Raw genomic sequence first — 19,162 nt, 5'->3', positions numbered from 1 at the left:
CCGACAAATTAAAATGCGTAAACTTTGTCTTTATATTATTTATTCTTTAGGTATGTTCTAATTGGAGGAGTTCGAATGGAAATTTCAATGTTCTAGTTAGTCTGAAAAGAGTCAGAATTTTGCATAAGCATTTCATCTTTTAATTCTACTTTTCCTTTTATTAATGAAAACAAATTCGATTTTTTACTATTTTTAAATTATTTATATACTATAAAAACAAGAGCACACAAAAATGCATCGATTTCTTTAGTTTTTGCTCATATAAAAATTTTGATTACTTGATTGGCTTATACATTTAGAAGTATTAATAACATGTTTTCCTATTCTATAATTCTAGAGCATTTTCGTTTCAGATTTAACAATTAAATATTTTTTTATGCGCTTCACTAACTATTGTTAATACATATACATACCCTCCAACTGCTACGGAATTTCCGTAGTTTCAGAAATCTTCTTTTCAGACGGTAGCAAAATTAATGTCTTAATATTTAAAAAAAATTAATTTTAGCGTAACTTGTCCACTATTACTTATAAAAGTGCAGGCCATATAGCTAGATTCTTAAGTTCTGATAAAAGTTTTATGAGAGATCCATTTGCTTTAAAAATTTCTACTTTGGTTCGCTACCACTAGAAAAAATTATTTTCAAAATCCTCATAAGTTGGAGGGTATACATATAAATAGCAAGTTTAAGTTTATACGTGAAACTTTTTTCAAAACAAATAGTTTTTAACACTCTAAGCATTCCATTTCCAACAGTTAAGCTGTTAAAAATGTTTCAATACGTAAAAAATATATTGGCATATTAAATAATCATTATATTTATAAAGGTGTTCAATGAAATATTTACAATCAACCAATCAACCATCCTACATTTTTACAATTTAAATAGTTTTTAATATTTTATTTACAACGATTGAAAAAGATCCGTTAAAAGTTAAGAAATAAACGTTGGCCGCTATTATTCAAATAGTCTATTTGCAGTGTAACAAGATTAAAAACACATAAATAAATCAAAGGTATGGATTTACACTATTTAAGAAACAGAAATAATTTCTGTTCGAAGATCTTAAAGAATTCTTCAACTAAGGCTTAAATAAAATACTGAAATAGAAAAAAAATTTCGTAAGTACTCGACAAAATGCTAATTTGAGCTGTTGCATTATTGATTTCCTCGAGGTGCATCTTTCTTTATCTTGAGTATGATCTCATTTGTTTTAATTAACTTAATATCAATTTTTCATTTATTAAATAAGCTAAGTTATTGAATTACAAGTTGCGCAAATTGACAACTAATGAAGCAAATCTCCTGGGGTTCAATTTATTTACCTCTGCATTTGCACTTTTGTTTGAAAACAATAAATATTTGAAGTGTTTTTGATTTTTTTTCCCTTTTGTTCTAACTACTCGATAATAATCAGAGCATCTTTATTGTGTAAAACAAAAATACAAATAACTTTGGAAACTGCAAATCTTTCTAAATGCAAGCGAACAGCTTTGTTTGAAAAAAAAATTGAAAGAGTAAAGAGAAATAACTTTGACAAAGTAGACATAGTTAAAACAAAACAAAAACTCGTTAACTCCGTCGGTTGGCGTTAAGATATCAGGATAACGAAAGTTTCTTGAGGGAGCAGGATGTTGCTCCAACACACACGACTGGAGATACCCAAGAATGGTACAAGGTAAATTCCCTGGTTTTTGTTACAACACAACAGGAAACAATTAATATACTAGAGTAATTAGTCATCATGAAAAGCGCGTTGTAATATCTTGAAATTCTACTTGAAGTCCTTAAATGGACTTGGATTAAGGTGAGTAAGGATTCCAAATGGTTTTGTAGATAGATCGCACCTAGTTTCGGCCACTTGCTGAGGATTTGATCGAGGTAAATCCACAAAAATGTGAGAATACGAATTTGCCATTTTGATGCTGTTCAAAACTAGCCTACAAAAGGAGTTAAAGTCAGGTGATTTTGTGGGCCAAATAATACCAGATATACGTACTTCTAGCCCAATAAACATTACTGTTGTTAACTTAAAAAGAGGGGGTATTAAATTTAATCATAAATTTTATGATTAAAAGGCCACACCTAGCCATCCAGAATATTAAAATTAACATGCTGGTTTACGTAAATATTCAGCTGAATTATAATAAAAGGCCCAATTATAGTAAAAAACCTAGTAAAAATGATTAAAAAAACATAAATTAATTTAAGCTTTTCATGATTTCTCTAAGAAGGGACAATGTTTTGTCCCGTGAGATTTTATGTCACATTGTAAGAAATTCCGCGTCAAATTACGGTATAAAGTGTCATCCATAAAATCCATTTTACCGTTAAATCTATTTTTACCGCAAAACATTATACCATACATTTTACTGTAGTAGTTTTTTTATTTGATTTGGTTCCACTTTAAGGTAATTGTTGTTGTAAAAATTGCAGTATATCAGGTTTTTTGCTGCGAAACATGTTTCGGCAAAAATGAATTTTACGATTAAAAGCACCAGTTCTCTAAAAACAGGCACTTTTTACAGAGCATTTCTATTATAGTACAAACTGCTTCTTTTCCTTTACTTTTTTAATTTTAGAAAAAATTGCCGATATTTTAAAGGTTAAATCCAACCGAATCTTACTTTATCTTCTTTTAAGATTAACATAACTTTGGGTAAAAGAATAGTATCAATATATTAAACTTTATCAATTGACGTATTTATTATAAAACTACAAATTGAAATAAAATGACGTCATAAAAAATACACAAAGCCATTAGATTACAGCGAACATCATTTGTTTTCTCACCCCCGAGGAATACTGACAAACCTTTGAAACAAAAATTTCGTTAACGTCAACAAAGCCCAATTCATAAGTCAAAAAATAGTTTTTTCCTCGAGGTACTTTTTTGATATTGTTTAATAAATTAGTATTGAAATTTTGGACCTGAATTTTGTTAGAATATATTTTTTCTTTTGCGTCTCATATTTTCGGGAAACAATGGATATCATGAATAATTTAAGCTCCTTTTTTTGGTAAATATTTTAAAGCGTGTCTTACTTTGATAGCTTTTGCAATAAGGTTCTATTGTTTTTCTAACTATCGAAGGATATTCAATAAAATATCACCTGAAGCTAGATTCGTTGTTTAGAAAGATATTAAGAAAATCGAAATATTTCATGGAACGTAGTTTTACTCTTAAAAATGATATTTTATTCCAATTCCTTACTTGAATAGGAATTGTAAATAAGTAATTAATTCAAATTAACAGTTATAGATAGATTAAAAATAAAATTTTAATATTAAATTATCAAGTTGCAGTTCTAAATAGTCAATTCCTTTCTGAGAAAAAAATATATGGTCAAAATTACCAGAATATTACCGTGTTTCTGGATCTTTGGGAACACTCGAAAGCTCGGTAAATTTTACCGAAGCGCTTTGGTAATAATTTTGACAAAATAAACAAAATAATATTATTTCAAAATTCGCGATGAATTTTGGTAAATGTGATAAAATTCGGTAATGTTTTTGGTAAAAGAGAATTTTTAGTAAACCGTTACCATAAAAATGAAAATATTACCAAATGAATGAATTGAGTATCGTATAATTTGATTTTTTACCAGATTTATGTTGTTTCTTTTGTTTTCTTTTATACCAGTTTCTTTTTTACATTTTTATTTCATTATCATACAGTAGGGTAATTTTACCAGAATATCCGTGCTAAAGCTTATCAATTTCAGAAGTTCTCTTAAAATATATTTCCACTTTAGTTAAGTTTGAAAAGTTATTTCTATTAAATAAAAAGAAACGAAAGTTGAAGTAAATCGTTAAAATATGTTATGTATCATTGTATAGTCTTAGGATGTATTTGTACAGGTATCAGAGTCATTTGTAGGAAAAAATTTCTCCAAATATGCAACACTCGAAGTTTAAAGATCCTCAGAAGATGCCTAGTATTTGCTTGAAGCCTTCCCAGCTTCATATCGATGAATACCAGCTTGTCTGGGAAGTAAAGGTGGCCTGTGCACAGTGCTGACTACATTGCCAGAATCAGGCCCCTGGTCATGAAATTATGGAGTCTTAATCTTCGTGACCCCTCCAGCGTACAACGAGCTGGTGCGGACATGTTTCATTTTTCTTTATTTTATGGCATTCATATATTTTAGTAAAACATGTACATTGAATTGAAGATGTTAAAATGAGCTAAAATGGTTAAAAAAAAACTTTTAATAAAATATGCGAATTGAAGAGATACTAGAAGAAAACTAGTTTAATTAAATCTTTCAGTAAAAATAAGTAGATTAAAAAGCAGTTTTTAATTAATTAAATAAATATTTTAATCAAATGAGTTATGTATACAGTAGCGCTGTTTATTTACCCACTAAGATTGAAATCAGATTCCTTTGTCATATCTGTCAGAGGCAAAGCATATCCCTTGAGCATTAAAATTAATTACATTATCATTAAAATTCATTACATTACATATCAATGCGCTTGTTACAATTCGTACATTTGTGTCTCCAAAATTCTCAAGCGACTTATTTCAGTGCACGGTCAGGTTTAATATGCACATATATTCATACAATGATATTCACAAACATTCTACTTTAATATGCTTATAAATTTTATAATAAGAGTTATTGAGCTAGCCCACTTCAAATGAAACATTAACTTTAAAGTGGTACATTAACTTTTTGGTACATTAACTTTCGGTTTATTAACTTTTCTATTATTAACAAAAAAGAAGAAGAAAAACTTAAATTCAGAAAAATTCTGTATAGAAAGCGTAAAATATAAAGCTAAACAAATCTCTGATTATTTCTAATAGTCACAATGCACATATATTCATGCAAAGATATTCACAAAGACTCTACTTTAATATGTTTATAAATTATATAATAAGAGTTATTGAGCTAGCCCAATTTAAATGAGGCATTAACTTTAAAGTGGTATATTAGCTTAATGGTACATTAACTTTCGGTTTATTAACTTTTGGTACATTAACTTTTCTATTTTTTTAAAAAAAGAAAGAAAGAAAACTACAATTCAGAAAAATTCTGCATAGAAAGCTTGAAATATAAATCTTAACAAATATCTAATTATTTCAAATGGATTTTGCTTCATAAAAAAATTAAATTGTATAGGTAAATTAAAATATGAGTGGCTGCTCTTTTCAATCAAAAAAAAAACAAAAACTAAATTGCAGAAAAACTTTTAAAAAAGAACTTTCCTCCATTTAGAGAAAATTGATTTGTCGAAATTTTTAATTAATTAGCATTATCATCTTTTTATAAACATTGAGAAAGCAAAATATACCTTCTTTGTATTTTTATGTATAAAAAACCTTTTTAACGTGATTGCTCTTGATGTGTTTAAAACATTTTACGACATTTGATTTTTTTTTTATTTGTAAGAAAAGGAAAGTATTTTTAAATCTCGCTACTTCTATATCTATACGTAGAAAAAAATATATATATATTTAAAAGTATTGCGGAAATTATTTTTGCTCTCAAATTTTCTTGGTTTGAAAACATTTAAAAATTAATCAAAAGATAGCTTAGAATCAGATTTTTTTGAGTTAATAAACGTTGTTTCTTTTCTCATTCTTTTTAATTTGTTAGAACATCGGAAAAAAAGTAAAGATAAAATAATAAAGGAAATATGAATTCGGCCTGTTAAAATTTTTTTAATTGTAAATATGATTGAGATACATGGACAAATATTATAAATAAGATAGATTTCTTGATTGTTATAAGATTTTTACTAAGCTTGATGCTTAGTGCAGTTCATGCGCAGTTTCCCTAAAAATTAAATTCGGTCTTCTTGCAATTTTGAAGTGAATCTAAAGATACAGATTAGAAAAAAAGAATTAGGATAAAGAAATGAAAATTATAGACTGCTATCGAGATTAACAAACAGTCTGCCATCAAGGATGTTTTACGTTGAAAGTAAAATGATGGGAAAACAGTAACTAACCATTCGGAAGCAGTATCCAGTACCTAAATAAGAACTAATTGATAACTAATTAATAATAATTAAAAGAAATAGTACGAGTAATGGCATAATATAATTAATAAATAACTATCACTAGTTAGTAACATAACAATTAATAACATACAGTAATTTATTTTTTATGCTAATATTAAATAAATAATTAAAATAATTATTTAATAATAATTAAAATAATTATGTATTTTTAGGCATAGTTATTTGTGTTAATAATTATGTATAGTTTAAAAGAATATTTAAAGTACCTTTTCGGGGGGATTTGAGAGGATACCATGAACACAAAAAAAATTGTTTTTTTTTTGACCATTTACAACAGGTATAGTTTAAGATCATGATCACAAAAATTCCTTTTTTAAAACCATTTACAACTATCATGGCTTCAAATCCGTAAAAAAAGAAATTTAACTGGAAATTGAAGCAAGGCTCTTAATTAGGTAACGGGCATTGGAATTAGGTTGTTGTTGAGTCGTTTTCTCAAATGAAACTTAGAATGTCGTTTAATTAGAGCAGTGGTGGGGAAACTTTTTTTAAGACGGGCCATTTGTAATAACTAGACAATCGTAGCGGGCCAAAGAGTAATGCTTAATCGTTAAAAAATTTATATGTTCTATAAACATATGCATATATTATTACATACACTTATTATTTTAATAGTAAAAAAGCAAAAGGTAAGAAAATTATAAACACAAAATATAAAATGAATTTAGTGTAGTTCTTGATGTTCTTGAGTATTATCACTTTATTTTCTGGTGTCATTACTGGTTGATGGTGCATGAGAAAAATGAAATTGAGACTGTTTCTTCAAAATTTCATCATAGTCCGGTTCCATTTGCGAAGCAGAAATTCTTAAAACTGATGACAGGTGCTCATCTGTAATTCTGTTTCTTAAAGAAGTTTTCCTAAGCTTCATTGTTGAAAAGATTTGTTCGCATATATAAGATGAGCCGAACATTGTCATTATCTTCATTGCATGAGTAATTAGATTTGGGAAATTTTCTGGACTTAAATTTTTATAAAATTCTAGTAATGGTACTGTATGAAAAGTTTATTTCAGGAGAGTATTACAGTTCAGTTCTATTAACTCAAGTTGAAATTTTGCATCAACTTCTTCGTAATTAACATTGAATGGGGTCTCAATTTTTCTAAAGTCCTGAAATCTCCTTTCAAATTCTGAAGATAGTTTTTTCAAATTAATTTCGTATTTTTTAATCTTATTGTTTGATATAGTGAATTTTAAAGATTGTATTCTTGGAAAATGAGAAAAATCAGATTTAGAGATCTGATTAGCAAATAATAATAACTGTAATTTGAAACTTTTCAGGTATTGCCAAATATCGTGAAGAAACTGATTTTTCCCTTGCAATTTGAGATTAAGTATATTCATGTGTACGAGGAGGTCTGTGAAAAAAGCGAAATCAGAAAGCCACGTTTCGTTTTCTAAGACGTCAAATTGATTATAAATGTCTTTATCAAGAAGAAAATTCACAATATCGTCTTTTAAATCCCAAATTCTTTCAAATACTTTTCCAGCACTTAACCAACGAACTTTTGAATAATACAGAGTGTCTGTGAGTTTCGAGCGAAGATGAGTCATCTGTTTAGGTCGGATGGATTTGTCCAGAATACTATTGTGTTTTGAATATCGCCGCAGGTAGTTTTTATGCGGGTCGTCACATTACGAAGTAAGAACGCGTTCAAACATTCTCACGACGGCACTCTTAAACGGGCCGGATTAAACCTTTCCGCGGGCCGGACTTGGCCCGCGGGCCGTAGTTTCCCCATCACTAAATTAGAGTATCTGGTTTTTTCGCCTATCATAAGAGATGGGGAATACTAGATTTTACTGTAATACGCAGCTTTCTAGTGCTGCCATCTATGCGTGAATGAGAATATTGTATTCTAATGGTTCAGGGTCACAAGCTGTGGAGAGCAGGACACTAGAAACTCTTCGTGCGTTGAAGGGAATGGGGAAAATATTGTTGTGTGAACACTGCGACTTATCGGTAATGATATTGATAGATTAGCCCTCTCAGCTATAATGTGTACCCAGCTGTAAGGTACTCAGTGGTAAGGTACCATATAAGGAGAAAGTAGTTAATAAACGGAAATTCTCACAGTTAACATTTTGAATACCTTTTCATTTATGGTTATTTAACAGTTTTGTTTGAATAAGGTAAAATATCAATTAAATAAATATTTATTTTACCATTTTTCCAAGAGATTTCCAACTCTGCACAAATACATTTTTGAAATTTATTTTATTAATCGAGAAAATTTTAAACAAATATAAATCGGAATTGGTGCTGAGTATTTTGACTAAAAAAGGAGCTTCTGAACTAGGAAAAAACTAGTTTCTCAAAAAGACAAATACGATTTCAAAAGTAATAATTATCAATAGAATCCTTTTAGTATATGTATATATGTCAAACATTCACAGTCTGATATGAATATGTATTCAAATAAACGTCATTCTTCTTCATAGATATTCTTCAGAACCTTCTTCAAATCTCCAGAGTCTGATATTTTAAGACTTTATTTTTACATCCTTCGATATTCGAGAACTGTTCTTTAAGTGTGAAGGTGTTTTTGAAATGAATAAATAAAAAAAAAGGTTCAACATTCTTGTTTTCCAAAAACCTTTTTTCCTTTTTTTGGGAAAATCTTTTCTCGACTCGGTCTTTCTCTCTGTTTCCGGAAGGCAGGAAAAAATCGGAAAAGGCGCTGAGTAGAAGATAAATTCCGGCAGCCTAGAGACTGGAGCAGTTTTTTGAGAAAGTCAAAAGAGCAATAAGATGGCGGTTAAAGTTTCGGGGAGGGAGATTCTATCGAGATTCCGAGACCCGATAGGATATTTTGCTATTTCTATTCTCTTTGACAGGAAGTATTAAAATTGAAGATAAAACAGAATCAAAGAAGTTTTGAAATAGTGAAATGTATTTTTAATATTATCTGAAGTCCTTCGTATTATTTATTGTTCTTTCTTCGCCTATGCTTAATATATGGTATTCAATTACAGTAGAGATGCATTCGAATTTTTGGAGAACCTACACTGTAAAAAATTCAGAATAAAACTACTGAAAAAAGTACTGGAAACGTGAGTGTTGCATCCGTAAAATTATTTTGTACAGTAAAGTCCTATATCATAATTTTTACATCAATATTCATTTAAATGCAGTGGTTTAGTAAATATTACTGTAAAAATTATGGCATATCAGATTTTATTTGTTCCGTAAAATTTTACGGTTTAAAGTATTGGCCCCCTGAGTGCCGAATTTTCACAGAGTCCGGCAATAAACGGGACAAATATTTTAAATATAAGTGTTAGAATAAAAATACTGTTAAATTGAAAGTACACTGAAGGAAAAGATATGGTCAAATCTACCAGAGTATGGTAAAACTTACCGTATTCCTGGTTGAATGGGAACACCAAAAAGCATGATAGTTTTTCCGTAACGATTTGGTAATGACTTTTTGGTGAAATTAAGAGCAAAATATGGTTTTTAATACCATGCTGTTACATTATCTGCCTATCATAAGCAAAATCTTGATCTTTTTTTACATACTGGCAAAGTAGCATACTGGCTATTTTTTCATATTCATTGAAGAGGAGGACATTGTTTCTTCCGAACATTTTTTAATTTCTTAAAAAGTGCATAGTCTGCACGCAAATCTAGTGTTATTATTATAATTTAAAAGGATCCAAAATATCCAAACCAAAGTATGTAAGAACTTTGATGAGCCGAAGTTTCTTTCTTGCAAGTATGGTGCAATTTTTTATGAGAGATTTTCACTATGTATTCCTAACCTGAATGCAGGGTGATCTTCTAATCTTCAAATGGAATTTTTAAACTTATGACTTGCATAAAAATCTACAAGCAAGTGATTGCAAACAAGCATTCAGAGCCAGTTCACCTGACTTACACCACATATGATATTTTGAACTCTTAACTATTCTGTCATCTATGCCTCACCAAATTCGAATTTCATTTACAATTTAGATAAAGAAACAAATCATGCATTATTTTCGCTACTTTGCTTCACTTGAATCAGCATTGTTTTCCTTTCATTTAAAAAAAAAATCAGGATGAAATTACGGTATTAAATACCAAGGATTTGAGTGCAATATCTGTCAAATATATTCTATTGTAAAATTCATTTTTACCACAAAATATTATACCATAATCTTTTACCATTTTATACCATAATCATTTTAGTTTGAATGATTCAATGAATCATTCGGCTATGGAAATTACTTCTGTAAAAATTGGGGTATATCAGGCTTTTTTGTATATGACGACAAAAAATAAGGTTATGGTAACTAAATAAAATAAAATGTCTAACTAATAATAATAAAGTATACATCTAATAATAATAAAGTATATACCTAATAATAATATAAAGTACAAAAAATACTAAAATAATAAGGATATCTAATTCAGTCTCATCGAATAGAAAAAAAATTGTTTTTTATCCTTTACTTTTGCATTCTAAAATTAAAGTTTTAATCTTTCGTAATTGGACACCTTTCCCAGAATTATTTTAAATAAGAAGTGTTTGAGGTTTCTCAAATTGTAATTAATATTGTAATTAATTTATTGATTAAATCAAATCATAATTATGCCACTTTACTCACCATTCAAGCTCTTCTTGGAGATACAGGGGCTTCAACTAGTGATCAGCACTGCGACTGTAATTAGAAAAATGTATTATCAGAACTTCTGACTATTATAAATTAATAATGTAAATTTTGTGAAATATAATCAACATGGTCTTATACTCTCAAGCGACAAACATAAATTCAATAAGGTCTGTAAAAATCGTATCTTTCATAATTTACCTTTTTTATTTTTCCAAAGTATTTTTTTTAGAGAATTAGCTTTTTGATATTGTTAATAAGCTCTTTAAATATTATTACGGTACTGAATAAACACATCGTAAAATAACTGAATAATATTTTTTTAAAGTTTTTGAAATGGGATTAAAATTGCATATAAAAATTGCAATGTTGTTTATTAAAAAAATTAAAACTCATATTTATGAAATATTAACACGAAAAATGCGTTTTTTGAAATGGCAATCTTAATTTCTCGTGACATTTATTTATCTCATTATCACCTTTTTATTTTTACGGCTGATGTCTTGATTAAATCTTGACATTTACATAGAAGAAAAACAAATTTGATTAAAAAAGATTTTAAGAACTTATTAATGATTATTTTTCTCATCATTTTGACTACAAATAATCCCTTATTTATGCATTATCTTCCAAGCTCAAAAAGAAAGATTTATTTTTTTAAACTTATATAAATAAATACTATTTCAAGCAATTATCTTAATATCTTTTTTCTACTTTAATGCAAAATGCAGAACATTGTGAGTGTCATTTTTATGCGCATTCAAAAAATCTGATAATGTTTCCTTTATTTCAAGAAGGGGGGAAATATATCTTTTTTCATTCCTCAAGTTTCAATCGAATAATGAGCAGGGTATTTGATAATATGCATATTTAAAAATGCATTCAATTTTTAAAATGCAACATTTCAGCATTTTTAATATTTAAAAAGGATTTAAAAATATTTCGTCAGGAATATTTTTTTAAACATTTTCGTCGCAAAAATTTGTATTTTAAAGCTATTTTTTCCGAATGATTTTTACACCAATAAAAAAATGCTTTAAATGAGTATTATTTTAAGGATATTTAAAGTTTGAGTATTTATATAATTCCATTGTTATCTGACATTTGTTTTGATAACATATAAAATTTTAAGCCTTATCTTCACTGAGTTTGTATTTATTGATGACAATTTTTCGACCAAACGATAGCGTTAGATTTGGTAAATCAAGAGTAATTTCCGTAACAAACCCTTTAATTAACAGTGAATTGGAAAAAAATGAAAGCTTTTACTGGTATTTAAAAGCTTACAACTTAAAAATAAAATGATTTAAATACGTCAACCTTATTTAATCACGATCATCTCGTAGTAATTAGTTTTTTCGTCGACTTCTATTTTAATGTATTTCATAATTCCTAAACATTTCAGAGGCGGACTAAAAACAAAGGACATAAATATTTTAATCTTTTTTTTCATCCCGCTCATAATATAACTAATTGTTTTCATCCATCAATATCTATTTAAACAGGTTAATGACAGTGAACATTTCCGAAACTCACAAAATTGAAATGATTTGAAATTATCAACTTTCTTTAATCACATTATTCTTACATTAATTATTTTTATTAATTAATATCGATTTCCACGTCATTAAATATTGCTGAAAATTTCAGAAAATTAGAAAATTAGTATATTCGAAAATTATTAATCTATTTTTATCACGTTCATCTTATGCATTTAATTTCTTTTTATTGATATTATTTCATCAGATTATATTTCAAAAAATTTCAGATACTCGCAAAACAAAATGACAATAAATTATTATTAAAACATTATAATTAAAACGCGCAGATCATACTGATTGTTTTCATTCATCAATATTTGTTTCGGCAATATTTATTATTACTGAAAATTTCAAAAACTGACAAAAATAAAAACACTACACATTATCAATATTCTTTCATCGCAATCATCTCATCTATTATGTTTTCATTCATTGATATCTATTTCATGAGATTCTAATATTATTAAGAATTTCATAATTAGACACAAAAAAAATAAAAGGCGATAAATATGCTAACGCTTTTTCTTATTACGTTCATAATATACTAATTATTTTCAATAATCAATATCTATTTCAACAGTTTCTAGGCTTACTAAAAATTTTAAAAACTCCCAAAAATAAAATAACTTTAAATGACGCCAGTCTCATACTAATTGCTTCCATTCCTCAATGTCTATTGCAATAGTTTCTAGGTTTCTAAAAATTTTAGAAACTTACAAAAATAAGACATTCAAATCAATCTTACAAAAATAAAATCATTTCATTTGAACCCGTTTCATACTAATTGTTTCCTTTTATCAATATCTATTTCAACAGTTTCTAGGCCTACTAAAAATTTTAAAAACTCCCAAAAATAAAATAACTTTAAATGACGCCAGTCTCATACTAATTGCTTCCATTCCTCAATGTCTATTGCAATAGTTTCTAGGTTTCTAAAAATTTTAGAAACTTGCAAAAATAAGACATTCAAATTAATCTTACAAAAATAAAATCATTTCATTTGAACCCGTTTCATACTAATTGTTTCCTTTCATCAATATCTATTTCAACAGTTTCTAGGCTTACTAAAAATTTTAAAAACTCCCAAAAACAAAATAACTTTAAATGACACCAGTCTCATACTAATTGCTTCCATTCCTCAATGTCTATTGCAATAGTTTCTAGGTTTCTAAAAATTTTAGAAACTTACAAATATAAAACATTTAAATTAATATTACAAATATAAAATAATTTCATTTGACACCCGTTTCATACTAATTGTTTCCTTTCATCAATATCTTTTTCAACAGCTTCAAAGTTTACTAAAAGTTTCAGAAACTCACAAAAATAAGAAAAACGAAAACTTCCCTCTATAAATCACTATCATCTCATACATTTTATTTTCATTCATGGATAACAATTTCACGAAGTTCCTATATCCCCATTTTCTTTAATCTCACACCCAAAATGACTTAAATATAAATTACCAACACCAGGTTCATTTTATTTTAACTGCCTTCATTCAAGGATAACTATTTCAACAGGTTTCAGTTCTAAACTCTCTCAAATTAACATGAGGAAAAGAAATAAAAATAAAAAATACCTATGCTTTAAAATAATCCTTTACAAGAACACAACCTTCATCTTCCATTACCGGACCAATATCGTCCACCCCGTTTATCTCCATTAAATTGACCGTGATTCAAGGTGTTAAACAATGTCACCCTAAAATCTTATCCGTGGATTTGATGGACCCACTATCATTGGTTCTGACAGAGAGAGTAAAGAGCACGTATCCGGCAATCCCGTTTCGTGACGTCAGAGTCCGGTCATCGATCAAAACCGCAGAACGTGCCCCCTCACGGAGTAGGTCCATCACTTAAGCAGAAACCAAGACTGGGCAGCATTTGAAGAATGGGAAATAAATTTGGATTAAAAACAATGCTTGATCCATAGAGATTGAGTATGATATTGAATTTATGTTGCCTACTTGATTGATTTAGGAGATAAATGGTAAATAAAAAAGCAGCTTTCTGTTATTGTATTTTATGGCCTTAATTAACGGTTGCAAATAATTACTTTTTAACTATAAAAGTGCCTTTTTTTTGTTTTTAGTTTTATTTATTCTTTGGATGTTTTTTGTTAATATTTGCAGATTTGCCTTAATAATTTTTTTCACAAACAATTATTTTATTTTTCTATCTCAGACATCTCTCATTTATTACATTTAGCTTTATCTATCTGCTTTTTTCCTTTTTAATGAGAATATGTTTTCTAATCTGATTGTAGAAGTCAGAAAATACAATAAAATATAAAGTATTCAACGGTTTTGAAACTTTTACTCCTCACAATGGGAAAAAAATTATGGTCAAGCCAACCAGAAAATGGTAAAGTTTACCGTATTTCCCTCTTTATGGGAACACTAAATAACTCAGTAATTTTTCCAGAAGCGAGTTGGTAAAATTAGCAATAAAATATGCTTTTGCAATGTGTGTTAAAATTGGGTCAAAATGATAAAATTTCGTACTTTAATCATAATATCCCATAGCATGGCATATAGAAATTTTACTAGAATTTTTTTCCTCGTGTGATTCCACAAGGTGCTTCCTAATAATTTTCCTTAATGTATGTAAATTAAATCCTTAGAAAAGTAAAACATACACTTCTACGTTAGGGATTTTGGATCAATAAACAATTAAATGGAAAAATTAAATAAAAAAAATGAGACAAATTACACAAATCTGTAGAATTACTAACCAACTGTCGAACGAATTACTGTCGAATTACAAAAACTTCAAAACCAGTTTACTGCTTTAGAAAGTTCAGTGGAGTTTCGAATAATCGTCTTTTGATTTCTCACTGTTTATTCTGAAATCAAACAGATTTTCTGTCTTGTTTTTCGCTCAAAATTTCTTACTAGTGATTTCGATGGCATGTTTGTTACTTCTTCAGTTATACAGGATTATATTAATATGTGATTTTTAATATACTTAATTTTTTATTTCTTTTTTGACAAGGCATCTAAAAACCCAGTAAGGGTAGCCATTATGGAACACTCAACATTGCGTTTTGAGAGTTATGCTTAGTGAGTTATTGAAGCATTATTCTCCTTATTTATAACTTACTCTCTTACAATATAATTCTCTTTACGCTAACGAAATGAATTGATACCTTTATCACACTCTCAGTTATATGACTCTTTTTTACGATTCAGATATCATAACGTATTTCGTTAATTTTTAGAATCATTTCGCCAGGAAATCACATGATTTTTGACAAAATGCGAACTCTCAAATGTATGACGAAAATGTTTCTTCAACTCGAAACCTCATTCCACTGTATTGTGGATTAACTGGAATGACCATCCTGTGATGAACTAGATCTTTACTAGAATGAAGACTTTGAGCATGTTTAGAATCTCTGCACTCTTTGTGTTGTCCTACATGGAGCCCACAATAAGGTGGAGAAAAGTTAGATACATTAAGTACTAAAAGTTTTTTTTTTTTTTTTGTTTTTTAGAAAATAACTATCTATAACTATAAATAACTATGGAATGTTTTTTTTTTTAGTTTTGTCAAAATTCCTTGCCTTAAAGTAGTGTTAGTTATTACGTCACTCTTAGAGTCACACTTTCGTTTGCTTAGAGCTTATACCAGAAAATGATTTTGTCAAAAACAAAGAAAGTTTCCTGAAACTTGAGCATCCATTTTTTGCAGTACATCATCAAAATATTATTGGAAATAAAATAATATTCTATAAATAACGTTAAAAATGTCTTTTAAAGAAATCTTGCACGATCTTTTTTAATAAAATAAAAGATGCATTCTTAATCTTTTTAATAATCTGTAATAGAAAAAAAATGCATAAAGTGATTTTTAAGATTAAAACTTGTTTTCCGTTTTTATAGAATGTAAAAGAAATCCTGAAGAAGAAGCATATATCAACCATTCATTCAATAAAGAAGAACGTTGTTAATTGTGCAAATTTAAATAACTTATAAAGAATTTGTTATTTAAATGAAAACTCTTTCCATTAAATATTCAAATGACTTACAAATAAATCCAGTTTCAAGAAGAGAACAATCCTTAATGATATTGTTAAAAGCATTTTAAAAATCTCTATTCAAGAAAGTATTCTTATGGTATTCAAATAAATAAGAGAGTTCTTTCACTTTATTTTAAAATTGAATTAATCCCTGTTTTCTGTTATTTCATGTTTTTAAAAGCATTAAGAGCTCTTTGTGTACTAACTCAACATAAAGCTCCTCTTTTTACACAATCATAAAATATGAATTTGAATAAAATGAATAATAAATGCTGTAAAGAAAAAAAAGTATTACAAATTAGTAATCTTTGTAGTTTTGCTAAAAAGAAATTTATTTCTGGTTTTGAAAGTCTAATCCTTTTATTTATTTTCATTGCGTTTTAATTTTATTATTTTAATTTTTCTTAATTTGAAAGCAGAAATACTGTTAATGTTTCACGGTATTTAATAAATTTCTTATGAATTGAATTATTAAGAACTTTTCGGAGAAAACTTTTTTAATTAACAATATTATAATTGCTTAACTTTATTTATTGATCATTGCTTTGAAATTAATTAATTTAAATAAGGAAATAGTATATGAAGAAATTAAAAAATTTCAATTAGTGAAGGGTTGTCCGTTGTTAATTCCTATATGATGATAATTAATTTCAATAAAGATTTATTTTTGGTTTTAAATTTTTTATGTAGGTAAGATAAAAACAAGTTTAAATATTAAAAATCTATTGTTAAAATCTATTTTTGGTTATTCTAATGCATTCTTTAAAAAAAGAAATACTCAAAAGAGAAATTAGTTTGCAATTTATTTCGTTAGATTTTAATTAATTAATAATTCCATTAATGAATTTTCAGAGGATTTAATTACTTACAATATGATAATAATTCATTTCAATAAATATTTGTTTTAAAGATTGGATTATTTTTATATAATTCTATCCCATTTTAATTTTCTTATTTTCAAGCTTATTAAGTTATAAATTAAACAATTTTTTGCAATATTCTATAAATGCTTTTGAAATTGAACGTTTGAGGACTTGATCCTACTCTGTAAGAATCTTCATTCTAAAATTATTGTAAAATAACCGGTTGCAGTCTGTCACCAATTAATAATAAAGTTTACGACAAGGAGCATTTTTTTCACATTTACGGGTTTGAAACCGTTAACAGTGAATATGGATAAAAAATCATGAATACTACACGATTCTTTAATAATTTATAACCAGCATGGTTTCAAAACGGGAAGAAAGTAATTTAACTGGACATTAGGGATAATTTATCAGCTTTGTGGTGCTGCCATCTATGTGTGAATATGAGTATCGTATTCTAATTGCTCAGGGTCACAAATGGAGAGGGCAGGACACACTTTGAGGGGAAAGGAATGTAGGAAATATTATAATTAGAATGATTAAAAACCATCGATGCAAAACTATATGGTTTTGTAACCTTTTACAACTAGCAGGTTTTCAAAATCATAGAAAGGGAATTTAGCTGGATATTGGAGTTAGTTTAGCAGCTTTATGGTGCTATCATCTATGCGTTAATGAGAGTATCGCATTCTAATACCCCGGGGTCACAAATAGGGGAGTGTATAATATTCTTCATGAGGAAAGGGAATGGAGGAAATATTGTTGTGTCAACGCTGGGATTCGAAGTCCTATCGTTGAGTGTGAGGTTTATAGATTCACCCTCTCGGCTATAATATATACCCATTAGTAAGAAACTAAGTGGCTGCCTTAGGTAGGTCTAATTGATGAAATAAAGTTCCGGTTGCTTACCCGTTAACAATTATATATTTATCTATACAAATATTCATATATATTAAAAATAAAACAAAATAACACAATAAAAAAAAATTTAAAATTTTTTTTAAATAAAAATCCGTAAAAAAAAGACCTAATCTCTTCATCAGCTCGTACGATTATGTCCGCAAAAAGTAGTGCTTTCTAATATTATATCAATATCAAAATATGCCAACACAATAGTGTAAGGAGCACTCAAATTCTTTTTTAAACGATATAGAACACATTAGGTAATAAATATCACGTAAAAAACGGGAAATAAAATGTAAAGAAAAAAATAGAACAAAACACAAAATGAAATCTATAAAGCAAGTAGCGAATTAAAATGAACTTTGTACAGAAAAATGTAATAAGATTGGCAGTTAACAAAATATGAAAACAGAGATCTCAATTTGCGCTCTGTTTTCATATTTTGCTGAATTGAGCAAATTGAGTTAAAAGCGTAAATAGAGGGCCTTTGTTTTATTGCAGTACTGAAGCACGTTTGATTTGTTAGTTGCCAAAGATTTGACCAAAACTGGATGTGCGCAAGGTAATATTGTACTGGAGACTTTAAACAATAAGATTGATATTTAATTACACAATATTAACTATTTCAGAAAACTAAAATTTTTTTTAAAAAAAGAGAGAGAGAGAGAAAGAAAGGAACTTAAATTGCCCGTTTTGCGCATAATTTTAGCCATGGATTCTCCCGAAATGGATTTGCGCATGGTAAAAATATATAAGTTAACAAGGAAGTTCTTAGTAAATATTTTTATAGTAACATGCAATTAACTCAATGGTTATATAAAATTTACTTACATAAGTTAGGTATCCATTGTTTCTTTTTTTTTTTTTATAAAATTTTGATAGAGTTTGTCAATTTGTTTTTTGGAAGAGTAAAAATTACTACATGTTTCTTTAAATCCATTCATTTGATTAAAAATAGTATTTAAATAGTATATAATTTTTAGAAACATCTATTTAAATAACATTTTTGCAGACAGTATAAATACCAGTTCTGAATTTAACTATATACAAGATAAGCATTTATATTTCAAAACTTTTTAGTAAATCCTTATTTCTCTTTTTAAAAAGAGTTCAAGTGATCCAGCTATATTCTAAACAAGTATGCTGGACGACAGTAGATAAAACAATAAGCTCTAATGTTATAAAGCACATAAATAT

At 27.8% G+C, this 19,162-nt stretch overlaps 1 protein-coding gene across 12 annotated transcripts in view; it reads right to left on the bottom strand.

Moving 5' to 3' along the window:
• Positions 1–19,162, bottom strand: part of LOC107442885 (coiled-coil domain-containing protein AGAP005037) — a 301,042-nt gene that overhangs the window by 184,102 nt on the left and 97,778 nt on the right. For 11 of the 12 annotated variants that reach the window (XM_071182301.1, XM_071182305.1, XM_071182308.1 and 8 more), the window contains exon 2: positions 10,630–10,683. The gene's annotated coding sequence lies outside the window, so the exon portion shown is untranslated. Of the gene's footprint in view, positions 1–10,629; positions 10,684–13,755; positions 13,927–19,162 lie in introns of those variants that run through there. The other variant, XM_071182303.1, reaches the window with a different exon arrangement.

This window comes from Parasteatoda tepidariorum, chromosome 6 (assembly GCF_043381705.1).
Source record: "Parasteatoda tepidariorum isolate YZ-2023 chromosome 6, CAS_Ptep_4.0, whole genome shotgun sequence".
In the NCBI taxonomy this organism is placed as follows: domain Eukaryota; kingdom Metazoa; phylum Arthropoda; class Arachnida; order Araneae; family Theridiidae; genus Parasteatoda; species Parasteatoda tepidariorum.
The sequence above is the reverse complement of the archived record's forward strand: the minus strand, read 5'-3'. Positions and strand labels throughout refer to the sequence as shown.